The sequence below is a fragment of the Aythya marila genome, assembly GCF_965140915.1.
Source record: "Aythya marila genome assembly, chromosome: 11".
Taxonomy (NCBI): Eukaryota; Metazoa; Chordata; class Aves; order Anseriformes; family Anatidae; genus Aythya; species Aythya marila.
Genome location: NC_139052.1, coordinates 19,377,773 through 19,384,085, shown reverse-complemented (window position 1 = coordinate 19,384,085; position 6,313 = coordinate 19,377,773).

The following is a 6,313-nucleotide window of genomic DNA, read 5'->3' as shown; positions in this document are numbered from 1 at the left end:
ACCCCCAGGCACCCGCGGCAGCGCTGTGCATCAGTTACCGTCTGCTGGGATGATAATGAGCCATAACCTGATCCTTTCCACTTAAAAATGCTTCACGCTGCCTCAGAGCTTCCGAGTGAAGAAAACAAGACACTCATAACAAAGATACACAGGGTGCAACTGAATCCCCACTCAGACATCAGAGAACTTAGGAAGGAGCATCACGGACTGGGCTCACCCCATGTGCTACCACAGGCCTCCGGCGAGTCCCCAGCAGATCCTGAACGGCTTGGATCAATCCTTTTTATCTCCAGGTGAACTCCCCAAAAATAGAACACCCAGATCTGGTGAATACCCAAAATCTAGAGTCTGAAAGTGCTGCTCCTGCTTCTGCCACTTTCAGAGGTTACTCTACTGCACTGAGTTGTGCACTGAGATGTGTAAGGCTGGGGTATATTTATAGCTGTGTAGTTAAAGTTTCCATCTCACATCCTATTTGTGGTCCTCTATTGAACTTTGTCATTAACAAACATGACTTTTTCAAGCCTAGCTTCACCCTCCAGAAATGCTACTAGTTTCAAAAAAATATTTAAATAACACAGATTAAGTATTTTTAGTTATCCTTTTGTAAAAGTTGCTCTCACTTTTGTGTTTGGGGTTTTGTTTGTCATATGGGAGCTGGGAAACACCCTTTATTTACGTTTTTCATATGTGTAAGTACTACTTCCTCTTGCACCAAATTGCAGATGTTCCTTAGCTGGAACCATTTCATCCTACATTCTGGCTGAACTGAAAATCACGGTCTCTACATTGCTCTACCGTTATCACTTGTTGAACTTAAGACATTAAGAAGCAGAGACTTTTTTTTGCGCACCATGTAACACAGAAATTTCCACGGATTGCCATGTATATGAGCAGCAGCAAGGGCTATTTCCAGCTAAGACGGGTTAATGCATTTGATTGTTTTGATTAAATGTGTTCTTCACAGAGCTGAGAGGCAAAACTGAAACAGCAGAAGGAAATACAGATCCAAACAGCAGTCAGTTGACAGCAGTGCATGAGGTTAAAGGCTTATATTCTGTTGAGCCCTGGGTTAATTTTGTTCCTGCTCAGGCAAGCCCCAGATGAGAATATACAAACCCTCAGGAAATGTCATTGTCAGCAAAGACAGTTTCTGGCTGCTCTGCTCTTTCTTTGTGCCCCCCTCCTGAATCATGCTGCTGCTGTTATGGGATGGTCTGGGACACCTCCTGCGCAGCTGAAACATGGCCAAAAAGCAGAGGTCAGGCCTGAAATAACAGAGGACTGTGTGCTCTGGGACTGACAGCTTTTAATGTGAGAAAAGTCATTCAGCACTGGCATTTCTGCTGCATTAATTGCCATTAGTGTCATCCTTGCGGGAACACTAAATTCATTGCAAACCTTGAATTAGCGCTCTCTCATAATTCTTCAGTTTGTGCTTGGACACAACCATTTGTAGAGGCAGCACATTCCAAGGAACTGGAGCAGAGACAAGGAATGATAGTTGGATGCTCAATTTAACAAAAAGAAGCAGAGGTCATACTCATAACTGTGTATTTCCAGTTCTGTTCTGGAAATTCATAGAGCAGCTGCCAAAAAGTCCCAAGCTTTTGCCTCAGCAGCACCATTAACATGCAGATGTGTGCTGGGCTATCAACTCAGAGCTGCTCAGCCCCAGGCACTGAGCATCAGGATCCTTCCGTACAACCTCACTTCATCCTTCCATTTCTCTCCTGTAACCAGCTCCTGAGAGAAATCCTGGGTGAATAAAAGTAAGGCAAATCTAACCACCATCTTCAGTATTTGTAGCGTTCCCATGAGGTCATGGTTTCTCTGCAGGAAACACCAGCTGGATTTGCCATGGAAATAGAAGAAAAAGAAACAAGGATGGACAGCATTTGCTGCTGGTCCCATCTCTTCTGTCTCTGTCTTCCCCACATGCAGTTTGCAAAGCCCATCACTTTGCAAAGCACAGCGAAAGATTTGGAGTTGGAAGTTGCAATGTCTCAAACCTGTCCTTGAATGGCTGTTGACCCACATTCCCATTTCTCAGATGAAAGGAGCCACTGGCTTCCCAGGGCAGAAGGCAGGAAGGACAAAAGCAAAGCCCCACAACCTACTCAGTTCTATCAGAGGAGAAATATTTCCTGAGGGGAAAATCCAATCAATACTTTGCAATTTTCTAACAAGCCATGAATCATTGCAATTATTCAGAGATAATTCAAGCTTTCCAATCCAGCTGCTAAATTAGAGAAAAGCAGACTCTTAGCACTCACTACCCTTAGCTTGACATGTCAGTCTGAAAAACAAACTTCAAACGTAAAATAGATCAACAGAAGTAATAAGAAGAAAACTCTTTAAAAAAAACTCTGGACAAAATTAAAGGGTTTATGATGTACAAGGAGTTCTATTTTTCTATGCCAGCGGTAGTAGCAATAAAAATGTGTGGAGTTGATTTTTCTGACGATAATTACTTGAATTCCAGTACATGCTCTATTTTTTATTTTTTTTTTTTTTGTAGTTCTACAGCTCATATTAATAGAAATAGACCAAATCAAAAATATTTCCTATAAGTCAGCCCTTTCTTTCCTAACCATGGAGTTGGAATAACAAAGGATCTGGAGCTGAATGTCAACCTATTCAATGTCAAACCTCATCCTGGTTTAGCTGTTCTCCAGGGGTCCATACGGCACTGAAGAAAGAGTGGGAAGGGAGCAGCTCTAGAAAAATTAACATTCTGGAAGCATTTTTTTGTTAGGCCAATATTACAGTAAGCAGAAGAGAAGGAATATCTTCTGCACCCTTGGGGAACAAGAATCGAACACAGGAGACTCAGTGACTTGGTGTTTCTTGTGATGACTGTCAGAATGAAGTCATCAGCTTCCTGCATCCATTTTGGACTCGATGCATATCTCCTTGTCTCTGTCTGTTGCCTCCAGAGACAAATTAGCAAGATAATACTGGCAGCTCCAAGGTAACTGCTGGCCAAGATATAATTTCTGAGACATGGCTCAAAATCTCAGTCTTACTGACCTGCGACAGGATTTTATTTCCTACCTAAGGCCAAAATCTTCTTGCTGTTTGTATATTTAATAGGATTGTCGCTACCAGACAAACACAATGTAGAGGACAGTAGTGCAAGCATTATCACGCTGCCCATCACCTTCTAATTTGGATTCAAAGGGTCAGCCCTTGGGAAGGAAGGAGGCAGTCTGACTTCTGTGGCCAGTTCATTCACTGCTGAAATAACCAGCAGAGCTGGCTGGCTGTGCTCAGCATAGCGATGCTCGTTATGAAGCTCTACAAATTATCCAGGGAGCCAGGCTGAGGCTATAAAACTTTGCTCATTAAAATCATTAGAGAGCTGTCAGATGGAACAACTGGGATGCCTTTGATCTGGCAGAATACCCTTCCTCCTGCTCGCAGACTTTGGGAACCATCCAGTTCCCCATAATTATTTTTTTCAAGTCATTCAAACAATACTCATTGTTTTTTCATAGAGTGCAATAACTTCTTGAGGCAAACTGGAGGCTGTAACAGCTATAACAAGACTAATTCATTAAATGGAAACCCTGATATTTCAATGATTCCTCCATAAATATGTTCATAATTGGTTTTGCCAAGAAAGTGACAAAATGTTGCTCATAATCCCAAATATATCCCTTATAAATCCACTAGGTGTCCTACTGTTTTCAAGTAATTAGGCTCAATTCTATTTATTTATTTATTTATCTATTTCCTAATTTTGCCAGTGAGAAATTAGTTCAAGTTTTTGTGGAATTAGGTCTGGGTTTCCAGGCTGAAGCAACGTGTACGTACGGTTTATGCAACAGCAGGACATCTGGCTCACGGTGGCAGCTCTTTTGGCAAATGCCACTAACGTTTCCCACAGAGACCAACTCAAGGTTAGGGGCTGGAAAAGAAAAGGGAAAAGAATCTGCCTTCCTCTCCTGGGAATGCTAAACAATGTCCATCAGAGCCAAATCCTCTCCTAGGTCAACCTTGGGCTGCTATATATAGGACTGCTAAAGTGAGCCCAATGCTGACCTTAAAGGTGGTAGCAAAATGTGTCCTTAATCACAGCCGCTCCGCTCAGGCTGCAATTTTGACATTCCTGGTCACCGTTCCAGTCCTTGATGGGCTCCTGCTGCCTGCCAGCACTCGCGCCTGTCTGCAAAGGCCAGCACAGCACCCGCTCACGAGGTGTCCTGTCACTGCAAACACGGAGGGCACGTCAAATATATGCCAAGAAAAGCAGGCTGTAAAACAGCCAAAGGATAATTTTCTCATCCCAGAAAATAGTTGGGGTGGAGCGCAGCCACCGTCTAGCTGCTTGGCTGCTCCTTCGTTGTGCAACCCAGAGCACATGCAGTGGGTGAAGTCATGCTGCTTGGGACATCCCTCAGCCACCCTGGGATCTGTTGCTCGCACTGAGTCTCACCACGGCAATCTTAACTTCCCTGAAACAGTCATCTCTGTAGACATATAGAAAGCATTTTTCATTTCACGTCTTTCAGTGCTCAGAAAGGGGTATTTGTAATTTTTCGGTGAGGGATGACGACAAGGTTATTTTCTAGGTCTTGTCACAGAAGCACGAATCTCATACTGTATAAACCCTCTGTAGGCTTACCCTCTGCCAAGTGGTGATTGTTGCTTTTGCAAATTCCCCTCTCATTCACTCTAGATTCACAGGGGTGTCACATCTTGAACTTAACCCAAATCTACATGATGCAAGCGATGGCAAAATCAGGTTTATTTCCATTTAAAAAATGCCGGATAAAAAGATGCTCTCAAACAATGATTTTGTCTCCCAGGTGCTTCATGAGCAGAAATACTGCCCACAGCTATTGGCTTTGCAAATAGGCACCAGAGAAGTGTCAGCACCAGCTTAGTCACAGGCTGCAAGGGGAAATCAGAGGGGGATCAAGAGCCTCGTGTCCTTGGCCCATCAGGATTCCTTGCCATCAGGCGTTGCGCATCACGGGAAGTGCCGAGCATCTGTCCTCTGCCATGTGGTATATTACTGCCTCTATTTCTTGCTATTTGTTTTGAAGGTATGACAGTCATTTTCCTGACAACCTGCGAGAAGAAAAGATACTCCAATCTTCCGCCTGTATGTATATATAGATACCTGCTGCAGCACCATCCATATGCAGCCTGCACCATATGCTAGCTGTGACAGAGTGTAACCTGGTCCAGCGCGTGTGTTTGCTGTTGTACATAACAAATACCTCAAGCCTTGCCATGATTCAGTGCATTATGCATGGGAGCCATCTGGTCCCGTAGCTTAAGAAGCAAACTGCAAATTTGATAAAAGCACAAATGGTCGCAATGAGAGAGGCTGGAAAGATGTGTTGATATTCCAAGCAGGAGTCTCCTTCCGTTGGGGCTAATCTCATCACCTATTGCCTCTTTCCTGCTCCTTTCTCTGGAAAGCTGCTGTCAGGCAGGTTGCACTCTCAGCTCTGTGAGTATGCGCACCTTTGGGATGCTAAAAATGTGTTTCATGTGCCTGAGCAAACCTCCTGGGACAAGATTTTTCTCACCAGCCAGCTGTGCAGTAAGCAAACTGTGCAATATGTTTGGAGCACAGCACATTTTATGGAGCTTGGATTGATCAAGGATTCTGTCTGGTTTAAAATGCAGTATCAATTATGATTATTCATTAATATCGTGTCATCACTGTGCAGAATTATGCTTTATGGTTTTGACAGACTGAAAAGAGGTCCTTCTCAGCTTGTCAGATGTTCTCAACTCAGGAGATGTACTCCAGGGATACCTGGAGCAACAAGGAGCCCAGTGCAGTGGAGGGGGTAGAGTTGTGGATTGGCTTGGATTTGGTCAAGAGTTTGTGAACAACTTGGCCAGGAGCCTGGGTTACTAAAACTGGCTTAATTAGATTTTGTAGCCAGGCCGGGTTTCCCCCATTCTGAGCCTGCTTTCTGGTGTTTGGAGGGCACAGCGAAGGCAGGCAGACAGAAGCTGCCTATTCTAGCAAATCTCTGCAGGGAATGCACCAGCTTCAGAGAGGTCCACATTTGTTTCCTCTGACACTGAATTAATGGGAATTGATGTATTGATTCTGCAATTCTCCTAAAGATTGCTTCACATTCTGGCACGTTTCCAAGCTGGTTAGACGCAATGTGCACACAGTTCAAGACAGATATTTAATTATTCTTAGATGAATACAGTTGGAAAAAAGTCTGCTCTCTGTGAAATCCAGGAAATAATAACATTATGATAATGAAAATAGTGCAGCCGTTCCTGCTTTATATTGACTATTTTCATGTCCCAACGCTCCTTTTGTTTTAAT